The sequence below is a fragment of the Choloepus didactylus genome, chromosome 4, assembly GCF_015220235.1.
Source record: "Choloepus didactylus isolate mChoDid1 chromosome 4, mChoDid1.pri, whole genome shotgun sequence".
In the NCBI taxonomy this organism is placed as follows: domain Eukaryota; kingdom Metazoa; phylum Chordata; class Mammalia; order Pilosa; family Megalonychidae; genus Choloepus; species Choloepus didactylus.
The window spans coordinates 180,093,703-180,102,427 of NC_051310.1; positions in this window are offsets into that span (position 1 = coordinate 180,093,703).

Sequence of the window (8,725 nt, forward strand, 5' to 3'; positions counted from 1 at the left end):
TAAAGAGGGAGATTTGCCCATCATGTATGATAATGTTCCTAATAGGCCAATTATTACCTGTAGAGCTTATTTGATACAGATTCCTAGGTCTCACCTCTGTAAATTTTGGTTCAGTAGGTCTGGGGAGGAAAATGATAATTTGCATTTCTAACAACCTCCCAGATGTTACTGATGCCGCCTCTTTGCAAATTACAATTTTACTTCCAAGAATTTATCCTATGGATGTGTACTTGTGAATGATGCTTGTATCAAGGAAAAATTCCAAAGTTAAAGAAATCATGCTGTGCCAGTTTGAATGTATTGTGTCCCCCAAACACCATTATCTTTGATGTAATCTTGTGTGGGCAGACATTATCAGTTTTGATTAGATTTCTTTGAGTGTTTCTTTGGAGATGTGCCCCACCCAACTGTAGGTGATAACTCTGATGAAATCATTTCCATGGAGGTGTGTCCCCACCCATTTAGGGTGGGCCTTGATCAGTGGAACCATATAAATGAGCTGATGGGCAGAGGCAACTCAGTGCAGCTGAGAGTGAACTTTTGAAGAGGAGCTACAGCCAAGAGACACCTTGAAGAACATACTGGAACTGAGAGAGGAGCTTCAGCTTACAGAGACATTTTGGAGATAGCCTTTGAAAGCAGACTTTTGCTCCGAAGAAGCTAAGAGAGGACAAACGACCCATGAGCAACCGAGAGCGACATTTTGGAGAGAAGCTGAAGCCTAGAGAGGAACATCCTGGGAGAAAGCTATTTTGAAACCAGAACTCTGGAGCAGACGCCAGCCACGTGCCTTCCCAGCTAACAGAGGTTTTCCGGACACCATTGGCCATCCTCCAGTGAAGGTACTCAATTGCTGATGCGTTACCTTGGACACTTTATGGCCTTAAGACTGTAACTGTGTAACCAAATAAACCCCTTTTATAAAAGCCAATCCATTTCTGGTGTTTTGCATTCTGGCAGCATTAGCAAACTAGAACACATGCTTTTAAAAGTGTTCATTGTTTGAATCAGAAATATTAATCACAAGAACAAAGTTTTTTTTAAAAAATGAAAATCATGAAAGTTTGTGGTCTCCACGAATTTGTTAGCCCCAAATCCCTCTGATCTCATCCCCACCTGCACTTCAGCAAAGGAAGTAACTAGCTTCTTCCGCCTCCTTTCACAGTTTTTGTTTGGAAAATGTAAGAAAACACAGATATAATTTCTTTTTCTCTTTTATCATGCAAATGTGAGGATATTACAAAAAACTGATTACTTATTTTTTTAAACCTTGTGATTATGTTTCCTATTTAAAAAATAGACTACTGTTAAGGCATGATTAGCCTACCCTTGGTAATTATTCCCTGACACTTCAGAATGTGTGGTAACATTTTCAAATGTGACATGCCCTTTTACACAGTTGCCATATAGTATTCATTAATATTTGGTATTATTTACTGCAGTGGTATAAATCCTTGAAATTTATTTCCCAGAAATTCTTGCTTGTAAAATTCTCATTGATTCTAATTGATGAGAGGTATTCATTCAACCAAGCAGCTGAGGCAAAGCATGGGTTTCAGGAATGGACTAATGAGAGAATGTGCACAGAAGTCTAGGAGTTCTACTAAGAATGTTTTGGAACTACAGGCAGCTGTGACCAGTGGCAGCCTCCATGCAAACATTGCTTTTCTAATCTTAGCCTCCCCAGTCTTTCAAGAGGCCTTAATCTTTATTTCCCTTAGATTCCTCTTAATCTAAGTAGTTAGAGTGGCTTCTGTTTCCTGACTGAACTCTGACTGATATCTCCATATATCAAGACCCCATCTGTCCCTGTTCTACAAAATTAGAGGGCAGGTTAAGTTTTCATTCCAATATTTTCCATCATTTGTCTCCTTATATTATACTGATTTTCTTATACACCATAGTCCACATGTGTGGAGACGGGGTTAAATGTCAAATGAAATTTTGTAATGTCAGATGTCATACAAGAGCAGTCACAAAAGCTAAAGGATTTTTTCCCCTGATCTCATTAATCATGTAGGATAAAGGTGAAGGCTTTTTGCACTGGATTTTATCAAGTCCTGGACTTGTTATATTATTCAAATCATAAAATAATAAGAATTACTAATGGATTTTATGGAAGCATAGAACTTTTAAGAAAGATTAAATTTGAACGAGACAATTTCTCCATTCTAATGAATTACACAATAGCATCATTGCATGTGATAGCACTAAGCTTTTCAAGAGAATTAAGATAAACGTGGTGCCTGGAGAAATGACAAATTATTATCCTCATATAAAAAGGTTATTAATTATATCATTGTGGCATTTATGTTACAACTGAGCCTCTCCAGATTTGTAAGATAAACTTGGATTTGAAAAAAAAAAAGAAAGAAAGCTTTGGGGACTCATTTCTAAAACTAATTTATTTCTATTTCACTGCAAATAGACATTTCATGACTAGGAGTCTTATTGAGGTCAATGAGAATATAACCCATGGTTATTAACTAATACTACTAAGCAGACAATATTTCAGCCAACTAGAGAATAGATGAGTATAAATAATCTTTGAGAAAAAGTTAGTATTTAAAGGAGAAATATTAAAAATAATATTTTCCTTGTTGGTTTAAATCCTAACCTTTTGTTGGATCACCTATTACCTGAGTCCTTCAAAATACTGTGACCACCCTTTCATTAATATTTAAATAACTCTTCAGCTATTTTAGATCATCTTGCTAGTGAAAGAGCACCACCCCCTCAAGCCCCAACTTTGAAGGTACTCAAACATATGTTTCTCCCTGACATACTCTGCTCCATGTCCTGCTTCCACAGAATTCTACATCTCCATTTTTGAACACCCTCTTATAAATGCATCATCTTTCTGAACAGTTTCACTACATTCCTCCTCCTCCTCCTCTTCCTCCTCTTCTTCCTTCTCCTCAGCATCCCTTTCTCTTTATTTAATCAGTACATTGCCTTTTTCTTTGTTATTCCTATTTGGGGAAATTCCAGAGGATTAAAGTATTGCATAGTGTAGGCTCCAGCTTAAAACTGAATATTACATATCATTGTCTTAAAAGTTCTCACCACAAAGGCTATGCATGACTTCCTTCTGTATCAGTCTATCCCTTTCTTGCTCCTTGTATCTTGTTTCTCACTCCATGCCCCACTCTCTCCACGACTCAGAAGATAATTCCCTTTTCCTTTCATGTTGCAATAAATCTTAAACCCTTATCAATTTCATCTCTATTCAAGTTTCAGTTTCTCCTATAACCCAATACTACCTCTTGGACTACCTAAGCATTTCAAAACCCATTAAGAGGCTCTCCTACATAAGAAAATCTACTCAGGAAACCTTTTTCCTTAACCAGTAAGAGATTTTGACCTATAATATTTTATTTTCTCTATCCCCAAATGAACTATAAGGCAGGGCCTCAAGCATTCATCACCAGAGCAAATTCCTAAGCTATGTGGAAATTTTTGTCTTGTGAATGTAGTACTGAACTTAAGTAAGATTATTTAAGGCCATAAATTCTATTCCAAAGGTCTTAAATGCTAGCTTATCACAAATGACTCCACAATTGTTCTTTCATTGCAGAGCTCAAAATTTTTATCATGACTGTTATTTCTTCTGAAGGCACTCGATAAAACCCAAAATGTTCCCTGTGAGAGTTTATACCTAACCATGATCACGGTTTCCAAGCTAAAGAACTCTAAGACCCACCCAGGGAGGAGAAATGAAGAGTAGGGATGCCACCCTACTCTAAAATACATTGGTTCTGTTTAGATATGCATATGCAGATCATTTGGAGAAGAAAACATGATTGTGAAGCCCTTTGCTCAGAGTAGTCACCAAAATGGATGCCAAACAAAGCACATTTCATCTAAGGATAGCAGGAAAAACAAAAAACCAAGAGCAAATTACATTGACCTCTAGGACTCAACACTTATCTAGACTTGCCAAGAGGTTGTTGTGTTGTCGTTGTGCATGTGTATGTGTGTATGTGAGTTTTATTAAATATGTCCTCCTTGTTTTAGCTCATAAGAGGAATGCCTTGATTGGTTCATTCTAGCAAGAGAAGAGAAACAGAAACACAAACAGACTTACAGTGAAGCAAATTGGGAATGATATTTTTCTAAGATTTATAATACACCAATTCTCAACTTTACCTTTTTCTAAAGCCCACATAAAACATGGCATGCATATATATAGCACACTCCCCATGGGGATGTAAGTAGACTTTTCTTCAGTAAAGGCAATTTCTCAGTTCTATTACCTGAGTTCCAATTTATAATGCGTAACAATGTGAGTCAGGCAATTATAGTTACTACAAACACTTATACATCAACATACATGTACATAACTACACATCACAATTATACATTTGAATCATCTCTAATTTATGAAAAAATAAGTGATTTGCAAACACTGGTGAAAAATTACCATGTCACAACACAAAAATTGATACCATTTATTTAAAAATATCTCCTTGGCATGTGTGATAGGTGGCCCTAAAAATCCCTGCCTCCTGGTAGGTATGTCCTACTGTAATTTGAACTCCTTGAGAGTGTACAGGGCTTACTGACTCATCTCTTATGAATGGAATACATGGAAAGTGAATGCATGTTACTTCCTAGATTGGTAATAAAAAGACAGTGGCCACTTCCAGTTTCCACCCTGACATGTAAATAGCTTGAAAGTTGTCACTCCCATTCTCACAACAAGAAAAATGCTGAAAGACAGACTGAAATCAAATGAACTCTTAGATCCATCAGACAATTAAGATCATGGGCAAAATGCTACCTTCTCCTCCCTTTCCTGCTAAAAACTGGAGAGAGTTGCATATGCATCAAGTAACAGCTCACTGGGAACAGAAGCCACAATAACTTGTAGGAACACTTAAATTCTGGAAGCCACCAAGATCGAGAAGGGACATTTAAGAGGTAACTGACTAATTTCTGGAAACTGAGGTAGACTAGTTGGAGAGTTAAAAGCTTCTGGAGGCCTCCTCAAAGAGGTTCCTAACACTTTATTGAGTTTTATCTCTAGAAACACCACCAGGTTCTCATGGTGAAGATCTGAGAAAAATCCTCTCAAGCTCCTGGTATGGGCCAGTGGGTAAAAGCAGTTTGAAATAAACCCAGAGTCTTCTGTCCTTAGTAACAAAGGCACGTTTGCTCAAAGGCAACTGGAGCCTTATGTGGTAGAAAACTCAGGCCCTTCTAGCCTTCTTGTTTTATAGAATGGGTTGGGGAAAAAAAAAAGGGGCTAAGCTACACTTCTGAAGGTCACAGTCCAGGGTCTCAAGACTAAAATAACTGAGATTTAGTAATAATATTACAAACTACTTCCACTCCACAATACATTATCACCATGTCAAAGGGACCCAGCATAATAACAGTGGATTAGAACTGAGAGAGCTATAAGACACAGACTCTGTTTAAGAGAGTTTATAGAGAATACCAAAGAAAACAGAGGAGACAAAATTAAGGACACTAGGGGAAATTGATGCCTCTGACACCTACAGCTATAGCGAACATTAAATAACCTAACTCCTAACCAGATAACAATAAAAACCCACACTAAAGGCTTATGTACCTCAGTTGCTATTACTTGATACATTTCTGCTTTCAACAAAATTTATAAGGAATGTTAAAAGATAAAAACACCACCACCAAAAAAAAAAAAACAGAAAGAAAGAAAAAGAAAGAAAAGGAAAAGAAAAAAAGTCTGAAGATACAAAACAACAGAACAAGAATTAGAACCAAACTCAGATACAGCAGAGATTTTGGAATGAAACGGGATTTAAAATAACAATGATCAATATGCTAAAGGCAGGGATGGGAAAAGTGGATAACATGCAGAAACAGATGGATAATATAAGCACAGGGACAGAAAATCTAGGAAAGAATCTAAAGGAAATACAACAAATCAAAAACACTGTAACAGAAACATAAAACATATTCTTAACTAGAACAGCTCATTAACGGTAAAATGGTGTTTAATCCCATTCCCAGGCTCCAGAATCCCTTATGACTGCTGTTCCTTATAAAAATAGAAGGAACACAGAAAGAAAAACAAAGGGGAGAAGGCCATGTGAAGGTGGAGGCAGAAACTGGGCTCATGCAGCTACAAGCCATGGTATACCCAAAGATTGCCATCCTCCTAATATTATTTCCTTTCCCCTATTGAGTTCCTGCAAACTTTACATTATGAATGTTTTGGTTTTTACCTGATATTTCCTCTTCATTTTCTTTTTTCTTTTTCAAGTTTTAACCAAAGATTTGGAACTTTGTGATAAACAGTTAATGCATTACACTTTAAAAAAAAATTTTTTTCAGTTATTTCTAGGGTTATTTGATAATTATCCATTTAACAAATGTTTAAATCTCACCTTCAATCATCCCGCAGCTTACTTTACAGGAGCAAACCCTGAGAAAATATTGGTCAGTTTCCTTCTGTCTCTCCTAAACTGTCCCCTCCCAACTACCTCTCCATTTCTCCATCCTGCACCCACACAATACAACCCTGCAAGAAAATATTTTCAAATTTAAGTGTATCAACCATTGGAAACAGGACACAGTCTTCCTGTCTCTTCAGCCCAAAAGTTAATTTATGGTTAATTCCATGACTTACTAATGAAAAATAATACAAGATAATATTGTTTTATAGGTTTTGGAATACAAGACTTCATAATAGAAAACACCACCACCCCTTGTAAAAACACAAAACAAAACACTGTAGCAGAAATGAAGAAGGCCTTTAATGGGTTTATCAGTAAACGAGACTCAACCAAGGAAACACTCAGTGAGCTTGAAGATATGTGTTATGTAATTAAAGCAAAGATGGCTTTGGTGTACTGGCCCTGTGCATTGTTTACTTCCTCACAGCAGCATGAGTCTATCAGAAAATCTCTCAGTGCCAAACTCAAATTCTTATATATTCAATTGTTTTGAAGTAGCCCAAGTAAGCTACTTTTAGTATTTGGAGCCAAGTTGCATTACATAATCTCACAAAACTGTACCCAACATCTGGTAGTCATAAATACAATAAATGTAGTAATAAGGTCCAAGCTGCTGCAACCCCTTGGAGTGCTGCAATCCCAGAAGCTCCCTGTTGTGCTGATTCTGCAACAGCACCTAGATATAAACCCCCCTTTCCATTGTCCTTTCCTCCAAGAGTTTTCTCTTGTCCTATATGTTAGCTTCCTGGATGCTAAAACAAATGATATACAATGTTTTGGCTTAACAGAGGAATTTATTGGCTCACTGTTTCGGAAGCTGGAAGGCTTGTGTCCTCCTGGGGTCAGTATCTACTGACTGGTCAGCATTCTTTGGGGTTCCTTGTCTTTTCCATAAATCGCATGGCAATGTACATGGAGATGTCTTCTTTTTACTCTAGGTTCTGTTGACTTCCAGCTTCTGGCTGTACCCAGTGGCTTCTTTCTCTGGCTCACTTTCACTCTGCGCATAAAGGACACCAGTGATCCACATTAAAGCCCAACCTGATTCAGTTGGACCCCACCTTAACTGAAGTAACATCTTGAAGAGATCTTATTTATAATGCGGCCATACCAACCAGAATGTGAATCAAGACCAAGAACACATCCAAATTGGAGTGAACAATTTGACCTACCACACCCTGCTTCCCATCTGGTGTCCAACTTACGCCTCAGCCTCTGGAAGGTCTTCTGCTTTGGGGCAAGTGATTTTACTCTCCTTGCAAATCTGTCAGTCACATGTAATAAATAGCTTGTGGGTTCCTGACATCTGGTGGTCATTTAATTTTTCTTAATCAACTCTGAAATTCTCAGACTTAAAGTCACTACAATATGTCATAGAAGCTTCCCAAACTGAAAAGCAAAGAGAATAAAGAATTCAAGAAACAAAAGTGAATATCTAAGAACTGTAGAAAAATTGCAAAAGGTATAACATGGAAATATCAGAGGGAGAAGAAAGAGAAAAAATGAAAAGGAGAAATATTTGTAAAAATGAGAATTTTCCAAAATTAATGGCAGACAACAAACCACAGATCCAGGAGGCTCAGTGAATACCAACCATGATAAATATCAAAAAATCTACACCTAGGCATATCATATTTAAACTGCATAAAACCAAATGGAACAAGAAAATCTTGAAAGACACCACAGGGGGGAAAAGCAAACATACAAAAAAGCACACAAAAAAAGCACCTTACCTATAGAGGAACAAGGAAAAGAATTATACCAGCTTTCTCTTCAGTAATCATTCAAGCAAGAAGCAAGTGGAATTTAGTGTTGAAAGAAAAAGTAACATTAATCTAGAATTCTGTATCAAGAGAAATTATCCTTCAAAAGTGAAGAAGAAAAAAAGACTTTCTCAGACAAACAAAAACTGAGGGAATTTGTTGCTAGTAGTCATGCCTTGCAAGGAATGTTAAAAGAAGCTTTACATAAAGAAGAAAAATGATACAGGTCAGAAACTCTGTTCAATATAGTGAAAAGAAAAATAGTGGAAAAGGAATAAATGAAAATAAAATGTACCATTTTTCTTATTCTTAATCGATCTAACAGAAAACTATTTGTTTAAAATAATAATAGCAATGAAGTGTTGTGTGTTTATAGTATGTGGCAAGGAAATGAATGGCATCAATGCTATAAGGGATGGGAGGGAGAAAATAGGAATAATAAGTACCCGTACCACACATGGAACAGTATAGTGTTATTTCAAAGTGGAGTTTGATTAATTATAAATGCATATCACAAAT